Source organism: Hippopotamus amphibius, chromosome 5 (genome assembly GCF_030028045.1).
Source record: "Hippopotamus amphibius kiboko isolate mHipAmp2 chromosome 5, mHipAmp2.hap2, whole genome shotgun sequence".
Lineage (NCBI taxonomy): Eukaryota > Metazoa > Chordata > Mammalia > Artiodactyla > Hippopotamidae > Hippopotamus > Hippopotamus amphibius.
This window is the reverse complement of record NC_080190.1, coordinates 29,877,130-29,898,037: the sequence shown is the minus strand read 5'-3', so window position 1 is coordinate 29,898,037 and position 20,908 is coordinate 29,877,130. Positions and strand designations below refer to the sequence as shown.

The window sequence follows — 20,908 nt, the reverse complement described above, 5'->3', positions numbered from 1 at the left end:
TCCTCTATTTTCTGAAAAAGTCTGTGTAAGATTGGTATTATTTCATCCTTAAATATTTAATAGAATTCATTACTGAAATAATCTGGGCCAGGAAAACTTCAAGAAAAGACTTTTCATTAAAAATTCAATAGCTTTGGGCTTGCCAGGTGGTGCAGTGGTTAAGAATCCACCTGCCAATGCAGGGGACATTGGCAGGCGGATTCGATCCCTGGTCCGGGAAGATCCCACATGCCGCGGAGCAAACTAAACCTGTGTGCCACAACTACTAAGCCTGTGCTCTAGAGCCTGCAAGCCACAACTGAGCCCATGTGCCACAACTACTGAAGCCTGAGCACCTAGAGCCTGTGCTCCACAGCAAGAGAAGCCACCGCAATGAGAAGTCCACACAATGCAAGGAAGAGTAGTCCCTGCTCTCCGCAACTAGAGAAAGCCTGTGCGCAGCAACAAAAACCCAATGCAGCAAAATAATTAATTTTAAAAATTTAATTAAAAAAAGATGTTTATTAAAAAAAATTCAATAGCTTTATCAGATATGGGGCTACCCAAATTTTTCATTTCTTCTTGTGTTGATTTTGTTAAGTCGTATTTTTCCAAGAAATTTGTCCATTTAATCCAAACTGTCAAATTTGCTTGCATAAAGTTGTTCAAAACATTCCTTTATTAAGCCTTTAACATCTGTATGACCTATAATGATATTGGAAATTGTGTTTTCTCTCTTTTTTCCTTAGTCGTGCTAAGGATGTAACAATTTTGTTCCATCTTTTCAAAGAACCAACTTCTGACTCTGTTAAATGTCTCTATTATATGTCTGTTTTATATTTCATTGATTTCTTCTTCTATTATCTTTGTTATTTCCCTCCTTCAACTTTAGGTTTAATCTGTTCTTCTTCTCATTCCTGTGAAAACTTAGATAACAGATTGTCAACCCTTCTTCTCTTCTAATATAACGATCTAAAGCTATGAATTTTGGACTTCCCTGGTGGCGCAGTGGTTGGGAATCTGCCTGCCAGTGTAGGGAATGCAGGTTCGATCCCTGGTCCAGGAAGATCCCACATGCTGCGGAGTGACTAAGCCCATGCACCACAACTGCTGATCCTGCGCTCTAGAGCCCGTGAGCCACCATTACTGAGCCTGAGCACCACAACTACTGAAGCCTGAATGCCCTAGAGCCCACATGCTGCAACTACTGAAGCCTGCATGCCTAGAGCCCATGCTTTGCAACAGGAGAAGCCACCATATTGAGAAGCCCGTGCACCTCAACAAAGAGTAGCTCCCACTAGCCACAACTTGAGAAAAGCACATGTACAGCAATGGAGACCCAATGCAGCCAAGAAAAAGAGGATAAAAAAATAAAAATAAAATTTTAAAAAATGCTTTAAAAAATAATAAATAAAAAAAGCTATGAATTTCCCTTCAAACACTGCTTTAGTTACATCCCACAGATTCTGATACAGTGCCTTCACTTTCATTCAACTAAAACATTTTCTAATTTCCCATTTGATTTCCTCTAAACTATGGGTTATTTAGAAGGGTGACATTTACTTTCCAAATATTTCAAATATCCAAAGATCTTTCTGTTATTAATTTCCAGTTTAGTTCTGCTGTTGTCAGAAAACATACTCTATATTATTTTAAATTTATTGAGATGTTTTATGGCCTGGCATGTGGTCTATCTTAGTGAGTATTCTATGAGCACTTGAAAAGAATGCAGTTGTTGAGAACGATGTTCTATAATGTCAGTTAGGTTAGAAAGATTGATGGTGTTATTTCATCTCATATATACCCTTGCTGATTTTTTTACCTACTTACTTTATTAATATTGAGAAAAGAATGTTAAATCCCTAACTTACATTGGGATTTGTTTTTCTCTTTAATTCTGTCAGTTTTGCTTCATGTATTTTGAAGATCTATAATACTCAGTAAATGTACATTTTGAATTTTTCTATCACCCTGATAAATTAACCCTGTTATCATAATAAAATGTCCCTCTTTATCTCCTTACCTTAAAGTCTACCTTCTCTGACATTAATATAGCCATGCCAGCTTTTTATGTTTACTGTTTACTTGGTATATCTTTTTCTTTCTTATCTATTTATTATTATTTTTTCTTTCAACACATCTATGCCTTCATATTTAAAGTACATCTCTCTTTCCTCCCAGCTTTATGGAGACATAATTGACATATAATATTGTGTAAGTTTAAGGTGTACAATGTGATGATTTGATAAACATATATATTGCAAAATGATTACCACAATAAGGTTAGTTAACACATCACTCACCTCAAATAATTACAATTTCTTTTTTCGTGGTGAGAATATTTAAAATCTACTCTCTTAGCAATTTTCAAGTATATAACATAGTATTGTTAATTACAGTCACCATGATGTATATTAGATACTCAGAACTTATTCATTTTATAAGTGGGAGTTTGTGCTCTTTGACCAACATCTCCCCATTTCCCCAATCCCCCAGCCCCGGAAACTACCACTCTACTCTCTTTTTCCATGTGTCTTGCCTTTTTTTTAGATTCCACATACAAGTGAGATCACAGTTGTCTTTCCCTGGATTTCTAAAGTGCATCTCTTTTAGACAGTTGTTAAGTTTGATCATTTAAACTTTTAAACTAAAATATTTAGGAACTTCCCTGGTGGTCCAGTGGGTTATCTTTTTGCCATGCTCCCAATGCAGGGGGACTGGATTTGAGCCCTGGTAGGGGAACTAGATACTGCATGCATGCACAGCTAAGAGTCCACATGCCACAACTAAGACCTGGCATAGCATAAATAAATAAATATTTTTTTAAAAAGTAAAATATTTAGACCATCTTCATTTAATATAATTATTGATACTGCATTTGTTTCTATTTGTCCTATTTTTTTGTTCCTTCTTTTCTGCCTTCTTTGGACTAATCAAATATTTTTTAGTATTTTATTTTAGTTCCTTTAGTGGTTTTAATTTATACCAATGGATTTTTCAAGTGGTTGTTTTAGGGACTGCAATATGCATCATTAACTTATTACAGTTTACTTAAATTTAATACTATACCACTTCACATACAATGTATGAAATATATAACAGTGTAATTCCATTTACCACACCATCCTGTCCTTTGTGTTATCATTGCCATATATATTATTTCTACATATTTGTAATAGCTTTAAAGTAGATCCAAAAATATTTTGATTCTGCTCCCTATTTCCTCTCCTCCTGAGTGTGGGCCATACTAGTGACTCATTGCTAACCTACAGAATGCAGTGTTAGTGACAGTACGTGATTTCCAATGCTAGGTTGTGAGGGCACTCAGGGAGTCTTTATGGAGAAGCCCACATAGTCGAAAAAATGAGGCCTCCTGCCAACAACCATGTGAGCAAGTATCTTGGAAGGAGATTCTAAATGGGTCCCAGATAAGCCTTCAGATGAATGCAGCTCCCACCAACATTTTGATGGCAACTCGTGACATACTCTGAGTCAGAACCACCCAGCTAAGCTACTCTTGAATTCCCAATCCACAGAAACTGTAAGATAATAAGTATTTAGTGTTTTAAGTCATTAATTCTGGAGAAAATTTGTTATATAGTAATAGATAATTAATGCAATATATTATAAATCCCATAATGCAAGGTCTTTTTTTATAAACAGTTGTCCTTTAAATAAAGAAAAAAAGTCTTTCACTTTTGCCTGTACAATTACCATTTCTAGTGCTCTTCATTCCTTTCTACAGATCTGAGTTTCCTTCTGATATCATTTTCTCTCAGCCTAAAGAACATCCTTTATCATTTCTTGCAGTATAAGTCTACTGACAACAAATTTGCTCAACTTTAGTTTATCTGAAAACATTTTAATTTTACTCTCATTTCTGAAGGATTTTTTTTGCTTAGTACAGTATTTTGGATTGCTGGTTTTATTTTTCTTCTTTCAAACTTCAGAGATGTTGTCCCATTGTCTATTTCAGATGAGAAGTCGGTGCCATTCTTATCTTTGTTCCCTTGTATGTAGTATCTTTTTTCCTCTGGCTACTTCTAAGAATTTTCTTTTTATCTTTGGTTTTCAGCAGTTGACTACAAAGTTTTTAGGTGTAGTTTTCTTCATATTTACCCTATCTGAGGTTCACTGAGATTTTAGGATCTATATGGGTTGATTTTTTTAACTAAACTTGGGGAAATATTGGTCATTATTTCTTCAAATATTTCTTCCTCATCTTTCCTGCTCTCTTTATGAAATTCCAATTAGGCATTTGCTAAACTACTTGATATTGTCTCACCATCACTACAGCTCTGTTCTCCCCCATCCCCAGTCTTTCTTCTCTCTGCTTTTCAGTTTGGATAACTTCTATTTATCTGTCTTATAGTTCACTGGCCCCTTTCTTCTGCAGTATACCTCCTGCTCTCTTAAATCCATCCAGTTAATCTTTATTTCAGCTATTGTACTTTTCAATTCTAGAATGTCCATTTGGTTCTTTTTAACAGTTCCTTTTCTCTGGTGATGGCCCCTATCCATTCATTATGTCCATCTCTTCTTTTAAATATCTGAACATATTTACATCAGCTGTTTTACATTCTTCATGTGCTAAATCCATCATCTCAGTCATCACACGAAGAGTTATCTTTTCCTCTACAGTATGTCACATCTTTGCTTGTCATATTTTCACTTCTTTGTATTCTAGTAATTTTTATTGTATGCTATACATTATGTGTATGATATGTTATAGACAGTCTGGATTATACTGTCTTCCTTTAATGAGTGTTGAATTTTGGTTTGACAATCACTTAAATTACTGGAAGATCCTCTTGATCCTGTTAGGCTTGGTTTTACACAATATAGGTTAGGTCTATTTTGGTTTTGTCCTTAGTCTTAAGGTATGGCATTTACTGTAGGTGTTGTTCTTACTCCTAAAGCTGTCCTAGCTGGGGTCTCTAACGAATGCCTTAAGTGCTCATCAAGGTCTCTCTACTCTGGCCAGACTAGAAATCCAGTATTTCTGAGCACTGTGCACCCTCAGGTATCTCTGCTCAGCTCTCAGCCCCACTGAAGCCACCCTGTGCCAGGCCTCACAGAGGCTTGACCTGTGCATGCCCGGCCCAGCCCTTGGCCAAAGACCTGAGATAAATCCCCAAGAAGATTCCTACTCCTATATCCATTTGCTGCTGTTTCGCTTCCTTTACTCTGACCTACAAATCTCAGCCCTCTCAGACCTATGAAAACAAAAGATGTTTGTTGTAACAAGCCATTGAGATTTTGCAGTTATCTGTTGCACAGCACCCCCCCAAAATAAGAAAAGGACACAATGTGATGTTCGCTGGATCAGATGATGAGCACTTCCATCAAACACCATCAAACATGCCTAACTCTTATTATCTGGGTAAACTATTATCTTCTAAGATCCAACTCATGATACCTCCTCTATGAAGCCTACAGAATTAGTCCTTATCTCCTACATGCTCTACAGGGCAACATTCTTTTATGTGCTGATGTATATACTTAGAGCACTGCTTGGTACATAGCAGGCCCTCCATAAACAGTTGCAGAATAAATGACTTAACACACTGAACTACTTTAAGTTATATATCAGAATATACATTCACATTACCAGTGATCATGCTACTCCTTCACACAGGCCTGTACAGGATCTCACAGGATTCACTTCCACATGAGAAAGGCTGAATTTTGATTTTTAGGAGCACTTGAAATGTTTGAATAAGCAAGTATAATGGTTAGAATTAGGAGTAACTGAGCACCCCCAAATACAAGAGGAAAAAAGTGTGTGCGCGTGTACACACATTTTTTTATACATATACACAATTTTTTTTTCCAGATAAAGCCAAAAGGTATTCCAAGGTAAATCATTCCGGTCATTTATCTTCATATCATTTAAAAAAAAAAACAGGTTTATTGAGTTATAATTCACATATTATATAATTAATCCATTCAAAATGTACAATCCAATGGGTTTTATAAATTCCCAGAGTTGTGCAACTTGCACCACTATCAATTTTTAAACATTTCATCTCAAAAATAAAGTCCATACCCATTAGCAATCACTTCCCATTTCTCTCCAAAAATCTCCCCACCCATCCCAGCCCTAGATAACCAGTAATCTACTTTCTGTCTCTACAGACAGAAAGATTCGCCTAGTCTAAGTATTTCATATAAATGGAATCATACAATATGTGGTCTTTTGTGACAGGCTTCTTTTACTTAGCATGGTATTTTCAAGGTCTTCATATAATTTTCAAATAAAAATATGATCAGCTTAAAGCACATATAATAATTAAGAGCACAGATTACAAAGCCAGACTATCTGGATTTATCTCTTAGCTCCACTCCACACTAAAGTTATGTGATTTGAGGCAAGTTACTTAACTTCTCTGTGCCTTAATTTCCTCATCAAGGGACAGCTGCAAGAACAAAGGAATCCTGCACCAAGAAGTTTGCAAGGACCAGCCAAATTCCCTCTCCTTTTAGTATAAAAGAAGTCTGAATTCTCCCTTGGGTAAGATGGTTCTTTGGGGCATAAGCCCACCATCTTCTCAGTTTGCTGGCTTTCCAAATAAAGTTGCTATTCCTTGCGGAAAAAAAAAAATTTTTCCTCACCTATAAAATGGGTTTAGTATTAGAACCTGCCTCACAGGACCACAGTGAAATTTAAATGAGTTAATATATGTAAAGCACTTAGGATCATACCCTACACACAGTAAGCACTACACAGAGGTTAGCCGCTAGTAGTATTGTTGTTGCGGCCATCATCACCTGCATTAAAGAGAGGGAGATTATGGATAGATACTCTCAAAATCTTCTTCACAGCTTTGGGAGGTGTTTTGGTATTTAACAGGTTTTAAAATGAGTGTCTCAAGTTAAAGGAGTGGGGAATGACTTTTAATGAATACAAGGTTTCTTTTTAGGGTGATGAAAATGTTCTGGAACTAGATAGTGGTGATGGTTGCACACCTTTGTAATACACCCCAAAAAATTCCACTCAATAGTATACTTTAAAAGGGTGAATTTCATGGTTTGTGAATTATATCTCAATGTTAAAAACTGAATCTCTCTCTTGTTTCAGAAACTGCTATACTTCAAGCAAAAACAGGGAAAACATACATGGATATCCTGCCTTGAAAAAAGCTAGAAATTTAAATAGTTTCCCTATTTCTGCCCCGCCCCATGCCCAAGTTTTTCCTGTACCTTATGTTTTAAAATGTGTTTGTGTTTTATTTCCATTAGTTGCAGATGGAGGGTAGGTAATACAGTGTTTGATTACATGGACTTTCACTGGGCATAGCTACATAAAGGAGTAAACTTAAAAAGAGAAATAATTTTTGCTACTAAATTATATTAAGTAATAACTATATTCTTAACAGTTAAAAGCTCAGGCTTAAGTCAAGACAATTAGGTTCAATTTTTGGCTCTGCCATTTGTCAAGCTATGTGACCTTGGGCAAGTTACTTAAACCACTCTGAACTTTTGTTTCCTCATCTGTACACTGATGATAACAATAGTAATTTATTTCATGGTGTGTTATGATTAAATTTTATTAGGTAGATAAAACCTGTTATACACTTTCTGGTGAAAAGTAAGCACTCACATATTTTGTAAATGTCAGTTATGAGGATGGTGATGTTGATAATGAATGGGGAGGAGAATGAGAACTGCATCATCCCTGAGACTGATTGTAACAATAACACAGATGAGGCAGCAACTTCTGGGTGAGGCTAACTGCTCAAAACTCCTACTGTCTTTTTGAGAGGAAGGGGGAATAATGTAGCTCTTTGTGGTTACTGGTCACAACGACAAAGCAATTGACATCCCCCTCTACCCTAAACTCTAAATGAACTGTGTACTCCCACAAAGATTTGGCAGCAGTTTTGCATACAAGATCCTTACCTATGGGTCTAAGAAAATCTCTGCCAAATGCCTTCCAGGGATAGAAGAGGAATATGAAATTAATTTATTTACTCTTCTAAAAAAATATCCTCTACTTCTAGGAAAAACATTAACACTAAAAAATGAAAAATTAATGCTATTGTTAAGTCCTTCAAACTCATCTACCTTTTAAAAACTGTTCTTTGGTTTGACATTTACAATTTGAGATTGCCACTACCCTACTTTAGACTCTCACCATCGTTTGTTTGGGACTATGGCAATAGCCTCCTAAATGGTCACCTAGCAGTCTTATCTCCTTCTGTTCTATTTTCCACACTGTAACTAGGATTACCTTTTTTAAATACAAAATCTCATAATTCTCTATTGCTTGAAGTTCACAAGAGCTTCCCATCCATCACAGGCAGGAAGTATCTAAAACTCCTTTGCAGATTGTACAAAGCTCATCATGATTTGATCCCCACGCATAAGTTTGACCTCATTTCTGGACACTCTCCACCCACCATACACACCAAACTCTAGCCTCATCAAAATGCTGGCAATTCTCTGCAAGGCACTACAGCTTTCTAACACATATTATTAGAACACAATACACCTACAGACTGCTTTTCAAACATTATCTCATTTGTGTGCTGTTGCTACCAGTGATCAGGGTGAATAGGAAGTGCTTATTCTTGTTAACTGATCACAGCAATGAAGAGCAATCAATAACTAGCAAATCACACCTAATTGACACTTTTATTGTGAATAATAATTATATTTTATTTTTTAATTATTTGGAGTCACTAGAAGAGAATATTGACCAAGCCTGACTCCCACCTATGGAATGTAAGAATACAGTTTGAACATACCACTAAAATTCAACACAAAGATTTCCAGTAATTTACTGTTATCAATGCCTTTAATTAAAGCAAACCTCTTAAGATAACCAGTTAATCTCATAATAAAAGCATAAGCAGGACTGTAATAAATGTATTAAATGTTCTCTCATTCTATGTTAGATTTTTAGCCTTGGTTTAGTAACTGTTTGGCTTTAAAACTAGGTGAAAATACTGACATTGAGATACTTCATTTTTACAATCGTCAAGTCACTAAATAAATAAAGCCAAACATAGCTTCACACTTCAACAATTTTCATTCTTTTTACTTTAATATTGACTGATTACCCTGTAGAACTATCACATTTGACTAGCAGGCCAAAGCAGCAAGACTAAAAGAAAAACAAAACAAAATTGGACTTCTTCATGTCTGCAGTGGTCCAGATACTATTATTACTAAACAACATCTAGACAGTGGCAGTACAAAGAACAGGTAATGAAAACTATAGGTCTGAAGACCATACATATTAGTATTATGCTCCACAGTCTGACTAGCTGCTCAAGAATATAATACAGGACCCCAACAGGCACTAACAAAGGTCGGGTTTTATCCTAAACTCATTCTCCTCTTACCTGACCCTCCAGGGATTCTGTTTCCTGATAAGCAGATCTAAACTTTAAGACAATAATATCCCAAGGAGGTTCTGGCACTGAGCCCCAGAAATCCTTAAAGCAACAGACATTGTCTAAAAGAAGAAAACCAGACTACTGACTTGCTTTTCCAGTCTCGTCTCTGTCTCTAGGGAACATGAAAATGCCTTGCCAAAGAGAAGTTATAAAATTCCTTCTGAGGCAAAATGTTTTTAAATAGAGATGGTCTGCTGTTGATTATGTCATTCCCTGTCACCTGGTACATTTTTGAAGACTCCTCGGAAATGACCTCTTGGCCAGATTAAGCTATATGTGGGCTGGTGAATCCCTTCTATTTATGGAGGCTGAATAACTTGGAACCTCCCAGAGTGACTGACAGATTAAAAGTGTAAATAAACTCATAACAGAACAATAAGGCTGCATCACAAGCCATTAAAAAAAATTCAGAATGTGGGAAGCTATACGACAAAATTCTTTAACAAAATAAACTGTAATCAAAAATTACAATGAAAATGGAAGGAAAGGGAACTTATCAATTAAAAGCTACTTAAGAAACATTAGCTGATGCAACGGGTGTCATTTCTTGGATCCTGATTCAAACAAATCAATTGTTTAAGAAATTGAGACAAATGGGAGAAATTTTGAACACTGACTAGCTTCTTGATTATATTAAGGAATTTCTGCTGCTTTTTTCAGGCGACAGTAATGGTGCTGCTGTCATATGTAAACTAAAGGGAATTCTTTTTTCCTTTTTTTCCTAAGTTACTAGAACCAGAGGGTCTACAAATGGGCAAAGGGAGGTGGAACATATAAACCAACTCAGCTTTCTACATCTTAAATTGAGTGTTGGATACACAGACATTTGCAGCATTGTTCTTTATTAATTTTTGCTCATCTTAAATATATTACTAGAAAAAGGTCAGAAGCGAAAGAATGCTACCTGGATGGGTAGTTTCAGAGCCTTTCCCTTTTTGAGGTGCCATCGATTTCTGACTGTCTGCAGAGGCGATGCAGGATCTGGGGAGGAGCTCCCCAAGCAGTCCCAGCTACAGACAAAATCCTCCCAGCCCCTCACATCTCACAGAGCACTGGTGAGTAGCGTGATGAACATGAAAAGAGGACATCACCAATAACCATGTGACTGTATAAGTCACTCCCGGTCTTTGGTCATCTGCTTACCTGAGGCCTGCTATGGCACACTGGCTAAGAGAGTGGGCTTTGGAGAGAAACATACATGAGTTTGGTTTCCTGCTCTATCACTTAACAGCAGAAGAAACTTTAGGGTAAGTTTCTTAAGCAATTTGTACCTTAGTTTCTCCATATGCAACATGAGGATTACAACAGCACCTTCCTCATAAAATCGTTCCGAAGATTAAATAGGAATGTATTTAGTACTATGACTGGCTAAAATATTCGCTGCTGTTATTACTGTTGTTGTTTTATAGTCCTTTCCCTTCATTTGAATTCAGACTGTTAGTGAAACCCAAGACATTTGTAATTATAACTAATAATATACTTCTTGCTACCATCGTTGTAGGAAAGAAAAAGAGACGTATCTGATAAGAATAGAAAGGAGGGACATGGAAGTAAATTAGTACATGTATGGACAGTAGATCAGATTCAAGAGCCAGGTAACAAGTGTCAGTAGAATGCAGTAAGAGAAGAGCAAGTAAAACAACAGTGAAGTAGTATTTCAGGACCATTACTCAGACAACGGTCTATACAAGACAGACTGGGTCTGTGGTATCGGCCTCCAGGACAGCATTATGGTGTATTTGTGGCCACCCCCCCCTCCTTTTTCAGCACCCTATAGAGTGCTATTTAATATGACTGAGGCTTGCTTTATAATAAACTGACCAGGTATATGCAGCATGACTGTCCATCATGACAATCCCGAACCAGATCCAGAAACGACCGAAATGCCAAAAGGTTTCTGCATGGCTGGGAATGGGAGGAAAGAATAAACTAGAAAGGGGGAGGACATAGGGCGTGAGGCTGGGAGTTCAGCACAGCTCGGCACATCCACTGCAACTTTTCCTGCTGATGGGGCAGATCATTTATCCTAAGAGAATCAATCACCTCATGAAAACAATGCAGAGTGTGTGCTGGGCCCAGAACCCATGGCTAGAATGTCAGCACTGACTATTCTCTCTGGGGCCCTACTTCCACCATGTGCTTGTCAGCAACAGAGACACTCACAATCCACTTTTAGAAACCACAGACCCCACAGGAGCAGCTAAAATAGATGTAGAGAAATTAACTCTGTGTCTGGGTTGACAGTTCTGCTCACAAGGTCAAGGAAATGGGGATTCTACTAGTTTACTGAACCCAAGCATTTAAAGGAGCCTAAGAGAACTTTTTTCCCTTACTCCTCCCTTAAGATTTCCCCTCTCAGATCAACTCCATGATGGGTGATGCCTTAGAGGGCCAGGACAGGGAGGGTGGGAGGGAGTTGCGGGAGGGAGGGGATATGGGGATATATGTATAAATACAGCTGATTCACTGTGGTGTACCTCAAAAGCTGGTACAAGAGTGTAAAGCGATTGTATTCCAATAAAGAGCTTAAAAAAGAAAAAGATTTCCCCTCTCTATCACAGAGCTGCCTCCTTACAGATTGACTCATTTAGTGGGTTCCATCTGTTGAGAGCATGCTATGTACCAGGCAAGGCTCAAAGGTGCTTGGGATTTATCAGTGAACAAAACAAAGATTCCTGTCCTTGAAGAACTTCCTCCTTGAGGGATGGGGAAGGCAGACAACAGATTTTAGGAAGTGACAGGTGTTTCGGCAAAATGAAAAAGAGCAGGGTGAAGGGATGAGAAGTAAGGAGGGGAGGGCAGTTGGATATTGAATCTATCAGCTGATAAGAATGTTAACTTAAAAATTCTGTCACTTCCTGAAATTTATTATCACACTCCCTCACCAGTCATTACACCAGCAAAAGGTGATTAGGGAAACAAGACAATAGCACTGGGTTTATTTCAGAGTCAAAAGAAAATAAATTTAAACTATTTTCTCCATACTTTTTATTTTTCGAAAGATAAAGGCAAATGTGGTCTAAAGAAGGAAGGTGCTAACTGAACTGAAGCAAAGTAACATCAAATAGACTTCTCCTCCCTTTCTCTTCTCCAAGCTAGTTTTCGGTCTGCTGGCATATGGACTATGACTTCTCCATACTCTGATAATGAGGCTGGGCCATCTGTGCACTCAGACACAGCCTGCTTGAAATGTCCAAGTAATCAACAAGCTATAATCCCACCCTATAAGCTAATCATATCTTTCTTACTGCTTTTTTTTAGAAGATCAATCAAAGCAAGACAAACAAGAGTTGATGGCCTAAGCCTGAAAAAGGAGGGGTGATACAAAATTATACAGCCCAACGTTATGTGCATTCTTCTCCTCCTCCACAAAGCAGCCCCGCTATTTCCACCCCCAAAAAAAGATCAGAGAGAGACAAATAAACATTTTAACAGTGGTTGATGCTAAAAGGCAGGATTAAAGATCTGCTTTTCTATTTGCAAATTTTTCTACAATTAAGAGGTACAATGTTTATAATTAGGGGAGAAAACAGCTAGTTAAAAAAAAAACCAATGATGCACCAAAAGAGACGGCCCTGAGACTCTACTGCCCAACACCCTAGCAGTTATGGCTGCTAAAGAGCTACCTGCTGAACCATCTCAGTATTTTGTGAGATATACTTAGGTGAGATTTATACCCGGGACAGAGACTGATCCACAGAGGAAGGAAACTATAATTTTACGTATCTTATATTTACAATCATGCTGACAACTACAGCTATGCTGAATATGGCACTCTCATTCTTCACATCAGCTTTTTAAATTCTGACTCTTAAAGCAGGAGGAAAAGCTGATCTAACAGTGAAATAAGCTTATATTGGAATTGTGAGATGTCTACCATATTTACATATGTAGGGTTCAGAAATAATGAAAACTTTTTTATTACTCTTATGCTTGAAGATTAAGTTTAGCTGAGGATTTTGGTTTGCAGCCTCCTGATGCCATCTTATGTCTTTGGAGACAAATTCTGAAAAAGTACTTGACAAGGCTTAATAGCCATTTATGATGAAAATGCTCAGTAAACTAGGAGTACATAGAGGAGAACACCTTAACCTGACAAAGGTACACCTGAAGCCTAAAATAAGCATTACATGAGATGGGGAAACTTTAGACTCATTCTCTTTAAGACTGAGAACAAGACAAAGATGTTCACTAGCATAACAATTATTTTGAAATAGTTCTGGAAGTTCTGGTCAGTGCTGTAAAGGGATGATAAATAAGAACTGTGAGGATGAGAAAGGAAAAACAAAACTACCATTATTTTCAAAGGATATCATTAACTATGGGGGAAAAGAAACAACAGAAAAGAGCAGACTATTTGAATAACAAGTGAAGCCAGGCTGCGAGATACAAGATCAGCTTACAAAAATCAATACCATTTCTCTTAAAACTACCAATAGCCAACTAGAAAACAATAGTAATAGACATGATTCACAATAGCAACAAAACTCTCAAGTATAAGAAATTAATTTAATCAAGAATATACTCTTAGATCTTTATGGAGAAAACCTTAAAGTTCTAATAAAGGCCTTAAAGATGAGCTGATGAAATATTTAGGGGTAAAGGGTCATGATGTCTGCAACTGATAACTCAAATGGGTCAGAAAAAATGAACAGAAATGTGGAGAGGGAGTAATAAAGCAAATACGGTAAAATGCTAACATCTGGTGAATCTAGGTAAGGGATATACAGAAGCTCTTTGTACTAAACTTAAAACTCTTGTTAGTTTTAAATTATTTCCAAATAAAACAAAAATTCTGAAAAAAAAATGAGCTAAATGGAGAGACTCATTACATACTCTTGAATGAAATAAATTAATAACAAAAAGATGTCAAGCATCTCCCAAATAATTTATAAATTCAATATAATCCCAATAAAAATTCCTCAAAAAATTTGAGGAACTTGATAAACGTATTCCAAGTGTTATATGAAAAAATAACAGCCCAGGAGTAGCTAAGTAAACTTAAAAATGAAGAACAGAGATGGGGCCCTAGCTCCATGCCAGTCATGAGGATATATTACCAAATCACTGTAATAAAATCAGGGCTATAAAAAACAGAGCAAGAACTGACAAACTAACGGAACAGAACATACGCTTAAAGATAGACTGGTGTATCCATGGAAACCATATAGGAGAAAGAGGGTACTACAATGTAGTGGAGGAAAGCATGGGTTTTTTGGATATGTTATTGGAAAAACTGGCTCATTAAATGGAGAATAATAGGGCTGGATCCCTATCTAACACCATGTGTAATGCAGGCTCTAGATGAAATAGAGAAATAGCTATGACCTAGGGACTGGGAGGGCCTTCTTAAACAAAACTCTAAAAACATAAAATATACCCAAAGAATTTATTTATTTGATTACAATGAAAATGACAAGATATCACTTTGTACCCATGAGATTATAAAAGGTGGAAAGCTAGAGAAAGCTGAGTGCTGGTTGGGAATGAGGCTATAGGACCCCTTGAACACTTCAGCAGGAGAGAGACTGGTGCAGCCATTATGGGGAGGAATCTGGCACAGTTTGATCAAATTCAGGACATGCAAGCCTATGACCCAGCGATTCCCTCCTAACTGCATATTCCACAGCTTTATGAGTGGGCAGGTATGAAGATGCTCATTGCAGCAATATTTGTGGGGAAGGGAGTAGAGACAACCTGAGTACCTATCACAGAGAGGAGATAAGTAAAACTGTGGTTCACACCTACAGCATGAATATAATGCAGCATTCAGAAGCAAAGAATTAGATGTACACATAGAAACACAGGTGGATCTTAAAAACAGTACTCAGAAAAAAAGTAAAATGAAATACATCATTACAAATTAAAATACATATAAAACAAATATCCCCACTTTGCAAGATGCTATACAGACAAAAAGAAACATTATATGTATTCCAATGAGCACCTAGGAAGCATGAAGTGAATGGGAGGAGGATAAGGGAATTAAAAACAACAAAATTCTTTTAGGCTCCCTGCATGTTAAAAAAGAAGAATTCAAATGACTGATGATAAAAATAAAATTAGAATTGTTTCCTTCCCCTAAGTTTCCAACTTTCCTAACAACAAAAGCAACTTTGGTTGCCAGCTCTGTTGATGAGTAACAGCTTTTCATCCTTTTTCAGGCAGGAAGGGGAAAATTCAGGGATCAGCAGAGTACTAAAGGGATCAGTGGAGAATAGTCACGAAACAGTGTTTTTGTTCTCATGACCTGACAACCTGACTGAAAAGACATGATTACCTCTTGATTAGGAGCGATCAGCTAAAGGCATGTTGGTGGCATCAAGTTTTCATGTCCTTTGACACTATTTACTTTCAGAACCTCTTCATATACAATCCTCTGGCCTCCCTACAGTGATTCTGCACTACTTCAAATCTAAAAATTCTAGAGCTAGAGAGCACCTAGTTGTTCTACAGATGAGGAAACAAAGGCCAGAGAAGGATTGTGGTTTAGGGTCACACAGCTGGTATGAAAAGGAAGCTCTCACTGACTATGCCCTTGTCTCTCCTCTGTCTCTCTGGCCCAGCAACCAGAGTGATCCTGTTAAAACGTAAGTCATCAGAAGCTTCACTGTTCAAAACCCTCTATAGGCTTCCCCCTCACTCAGAGCAAAGGCCAAAATCCCTACAAAACGGCCTACACTGCTGTTCCCTCACCCACAAGAGGGCTGCCTGGCCACCATGACCTCGTCATCCCTCACACATGCCAAACACGCTCCTGCATCAGGGCTTAGAACTTGCTCATCGCTCCAACTCCTGCTTATTCCCTCATTCCTCTCAAGCCTTAGATCAAAAGTGATCTCAGTAAAGGCCTTCTCTGACCACTTTGCACTTTTTATGTGCCACCCCCTCCCCTCCCACTTCCCACTTCCACCTCTTTCAGGTTCTCCACAGCACTTACAATCGTGACCAAGATCCATTCACATATTTATTTCCTGTTTGCCTCCCACACCACCAGAATATCTATTGTATGAGGCAGGGCTTTGTCTGTTTTGTTCACAGCTGTATCCCCCGCACCAAAAACAGATACAGGTGCTCCATGAATATTTGTTGAGCCTTGGTTTGTTTAACACCTCTTTCATCACAGAGCTGATCTATGATTTGATTTTAGGTCTGCTACTTTAGACCGTTCTGCCTTTCCAGGTGAGAAACTGATATAATTAGCTCCTGGCCAACAGGACTAAGTTATCCAATCTTAAAGATTAGTTTATTCAGATGTTTTCCTAAGTGAAGCATAACAAGAAACTATTTAATATTAATTGAATTTATGTTTAAAACTTTTCATAAGTATTCTGAATGAATTTTATGGATGCTTTAACTGAAGATAAAGCACAATTGAAAGTTTCTAAACAGATCATCTTGTAATAATGCTGCGGGGTATTAACTGACTTCAGAAACGACAGAATCATAAACCTAGAAAATAAGTCAAGCCTTATATCTGGCAGTGGGTATGCAAGCCTCCATTTGCATTCTAGTTTAAGTGCTTTTTAAAAAAAATGTTATCATTATTTTATTTTATTTTTTTGCCACACTGAGGTTTGCAGGATCTTAGTTCCCCTACCAGGGATTGAACCTGGGCCCTCGCACTGGACCGCCAGGGAATTCCCTAATTGCTTTTATCATTTTTAAAAGTTCTCCAAATTTAAAAATCTGAACAATCACTAAAGTGTCTGCAATTTGAGAAATCACCTTTTGCTTACTTTAGCCCAACCATGATAAAGTGACTGGGAGGGCTGAAAGAATAACTCATTTGAAGATTCACTGTGATCAGCTCTGATCACAGGCAGTAAATGAGGTTACTGGCTCTGGAGGCTTCCTAGATTGCAGTCTCCAAATTTAGGGAAGATAAAAATCTAAACACATTCCACTTAACCCTTCTTCAGAACCAGAGCCTCATGGAGTCTTGTACTATGTTCTAAAAATGGACACCCACTCCTAGTTTTTAGGAGATCTAAATGACAATGCAAGAATTATGATTTATCATACGTTAAGAGGAGAAAAAGTAGTGTAAGCTCAATCAGTGCTTGAAAGAAGCTCTAAATTGCCTCTTTCATGTAGATAAAGGGGAATGTGAAAGGGTCTCTGCAGGTAAGAGGGGCACTAAGAAGAAAGCCAGAAAAGAAGAAACAAGAGGTGGGAAAGGCTCTGCTTTGGGACTGCAAGACAAAATAACTTGTATATATTTGGACAGATTGTCTAGAAGATTATTCTCATATCTCAGTTGAAAATTCACACAATATGAACACTGTATAAAAGACATCTTATCACATTTGCTGAGGCAGAATGTTCTTAGCTTATTGCAAAAGTTATCTGTGCACTGCACAGACCCCATGCCCAGGCCAGATTTTAGCTACACTCCACCATACACACAGCACTCCATCTCAGTCTCTGAATTTAGTGAGTTTAACATGGAAGTAATCTGAAAAATCTTTTTTCACTATGTTAGCTCAACAATGATAAGGTGACTGGGAGTGTTGAGAATAGCAGTTAATTTGAAGATTCATTACACATTATGAAGAATTTTTTAAAGACACGTTTTCTCAAAACTGTGTCGCCACAATGAGTGACGTTTCAAATTAACATGTAAAACCAAGGAATTTTAGAGTTGGGAGTCTTAGAGAGCCTTTAATTCAATTATTTAGAAAAAAACAGGTGCTGAGGGATAAACTAACTTGTTCATCACCTGGAATCTATTCTATGCTGTGAGAGTAATAAAAGCACCAGCTCTAAGAAACCACACCTGGCAGGTACTTCACTCTTCAATATACAACTACAGATTAATCAGTTCTGTAACTTCAGCTATACAAACACATGGAGCTAAACTATGCTCAAACACTAAATATTAGTGCTACCACTGGCTTGCCACATTACTACAGCATCACTGATTATGAAAGAAAGTGTTTCAACACAAGATGCTCATATTACTATAAAAGAATTACTGTAAAACAGACCTAAAGGCAAGTTACCAATTACAGAATAGTGTTGTGAGTGGCCTTCATTATTATATCAATATAAATGAGATAGACAATAAAGGATGAGATTGCATTTAAACTGTGTTTTGTTTGTTTTCTCATTTAAAATTTAATTCTATACACCAAACATTCTCCACAGCACCTAATTTGCAGCAGACCTGGCCTGTTTGTGACCCCGATATTCCTTTATTCAACTGACAGCACCGCAATCCTTTTCAAGGTTAAGTACTTTGAGAAACTGATGCCTGGTGGACCTCAGTACAGGCGGCAGGAATGCAGGCGTGAAAAACTCCACCATAACCAAACTTCCATCTCTAGCCAAACAGGTCTCACTCCTGCTTTGGTAAACCATCCCCCTTGCCTCCCTGACAAGAATCACGGACTCCTATTCCAACTGAATGCGACTCTATGCAAGCCAGAAGAATTTCTTCAACTGTAAAACAAGGGGGCTGGACTAATGCTGGATTCTTTTCCAGCTTTCAAATTCCGCCTCACTGCCGGAGTGGCAGCGCGGTGCAGTGAAAAGAGCCCTGGGCTTGCCTGACACCACTTAAAAAGCCCACGTCTGCATCCCTGGGACTGCCGGCCACCCGGCCTCTCCGGTTCCCCGGCACCTCCCAGGCCCCGACTGACCTGGACCGGAGGACTCCGACGAGGGCCCGGAGCCCTGCTGCCCCTCGGGGGCTCCCGGCCCGGGCAGCGGCCGCGTCGGGGCAGGGGCTGCGCAGGCCGGGGCGTCCGGCGCGTCCCTCGGGGCGCGGGTCCCTTCCGCCCGCCGTCCCCGGACAGCGACCCCGGCTCTCCGCCCGGCCTCGCCCGGTCCCTGACCTGCTCTCCGCCGCCTGGCGGTCCCTCGGCGCGGCGGGCAGATACGTCTACCCGTCCCGGGCCCGCTGTCACCTCCGCCCCTGGAGGCGTTGGGCGGGTCAATCCGGCGTGACTCAGCGCCGCAGCCCCGCCCCCGGCCTCCCGCCCAGGCTTCCGCCTTGCGCCGCCCGCGCGGCCCAGGGGCGCCACGCTCCGTCCCCGCGCGCCCACCCCCTCAGGCGCCCGCCCCGCGCTCTCGCCCCCTGAAGGCCAGCCTGGTCGTGCCCGCCCCGTGACGTCAGAGGGGGCGGTGCCCCAGCACCTTTACTCGGGGACACTGAGGCACCCGGCGGCGCGGCGCTGACAGCGCTAGGGCGGCTGGAGTGTCCGCTACTCTCGGGGCGTTGAGTTCTACGTGCAGCTCCAGCTGACTGAAAATTCCTTTCCGCCTTTGGCGATCCCCTCACCCGCCACATTCTCCCTCCAACCTAGAAAAGGGTCAAAATCCCATTTAGACAAGGCGCATTCAATTCCTGTCTGTGGTGCGGTCCTCTGTCCTGCCCGGAGGCAGTTTCCTTTATCATGTCACAGATATTTGGCGTTCACTTCGGTCTGTTCATTTTTTTCTGAGGAAAATCTCTCAGGACATCTTTGAGAATTTAAGAGCAAGGAACAGCAGAATGCAAGTACTAGGCAGGGCTGAGAGCACGCTTTTAACCCGTTCGTGAATCTTCGCAGGATTCCCTTTGTGCACTAAGAGCCACAAAGTCATTGGTTTGTTGCTTGAATTTCTGTTCCTGGTTTCTGGGATCTTCTGAAGAAGGTGCAACAAGTCTATCACTGTGAACGTATATCAGATAAACCTCTACAGATGGTCCCCGCTTAAAATTGTTGGACCTAGGATTTTTCCACTTTACGATGCTGAGAAAACCGTAGGCATTCAGTAGAAACCACAGTAGAATTTTGAATTTCAATCTTCTCCCGGCCTGGCAATATGCTCTAGGATACTCTCTCCTGAAGCTGGTCAGAGACACTGAGGCAGCTCCCAGTCCACAGGATCCGGAGGGCAAACCACCAATACACTTATAGCCATTCTGTACTCATACAACCATTGGTTTCACTTTCAGTACAGCATTCAATAAATTACATGAGATATCCAATACATTACAGTAGAATAGACTTTGGGTTAAATGATTTTGCCCAGCTGAAGATTAATGTGTTCTGGGCACGTTTAAGTTAGGCTAGGCTATGATGTTGGGTAGGTTAGGTGTATGAAATGTATTTTCGATTTAGGATGTTTTCAAATTACCATGGGTTTTTCTGGACATAACCTCACTGTAAGTGGAGGAAGATCTGTTTCAAAATTTCCATCCGATATTATTTCTCCTTTTTATTGCTGTTTGTGTGTTAAAATATATGTAACATAAAGTTTATCATTTTAACATCTTTAAGTGTATAGTTGTATGGCGTTAAGTACATTCATATTACATCACCATCATCCATCTCCAGAATTTTTTCATCTTCCCAAACTGAAATTGTAATCATTAAACACTAACTGCTCATTTCTCTCTCCCATCAGCCCCTGGCAACCACCATTCTGCTGTCTCTATTAATTTGACTATTCCAGGTACCTCTTGTAAGTGGAATCATAGTGTTTGTCTTTTGGGTTTTCTGTTTGTTTGTTTGTTTGTTTGTTTTTGCCACGTT

At 39.1% G+C, this 20,908-nt stretch overlaps 1 protein-coding gene across 1 annotated transcript in view; it reads right to left on the bottom strand.

Moving 5' to 3' along the window:
* DNMBP (dynamin binding protein) overlaps window positions 1-19,295 on the bottom strand; it is a 111,936-nt gene extending 92,641 nt beyond the window's left edge. Inside the window, exon 1 of the mRNA XM_057737163.1 lies at window positions 19,028-19,295. The gene's annotated coding sequence lies outside the window, so the exon portion shown is untranslated. The remainder of the gene's footprint in view (window positions 1-19,027) is intronic.
* Window positions 19,296-20,908: the final 1,613 nt, after the last annotated feature.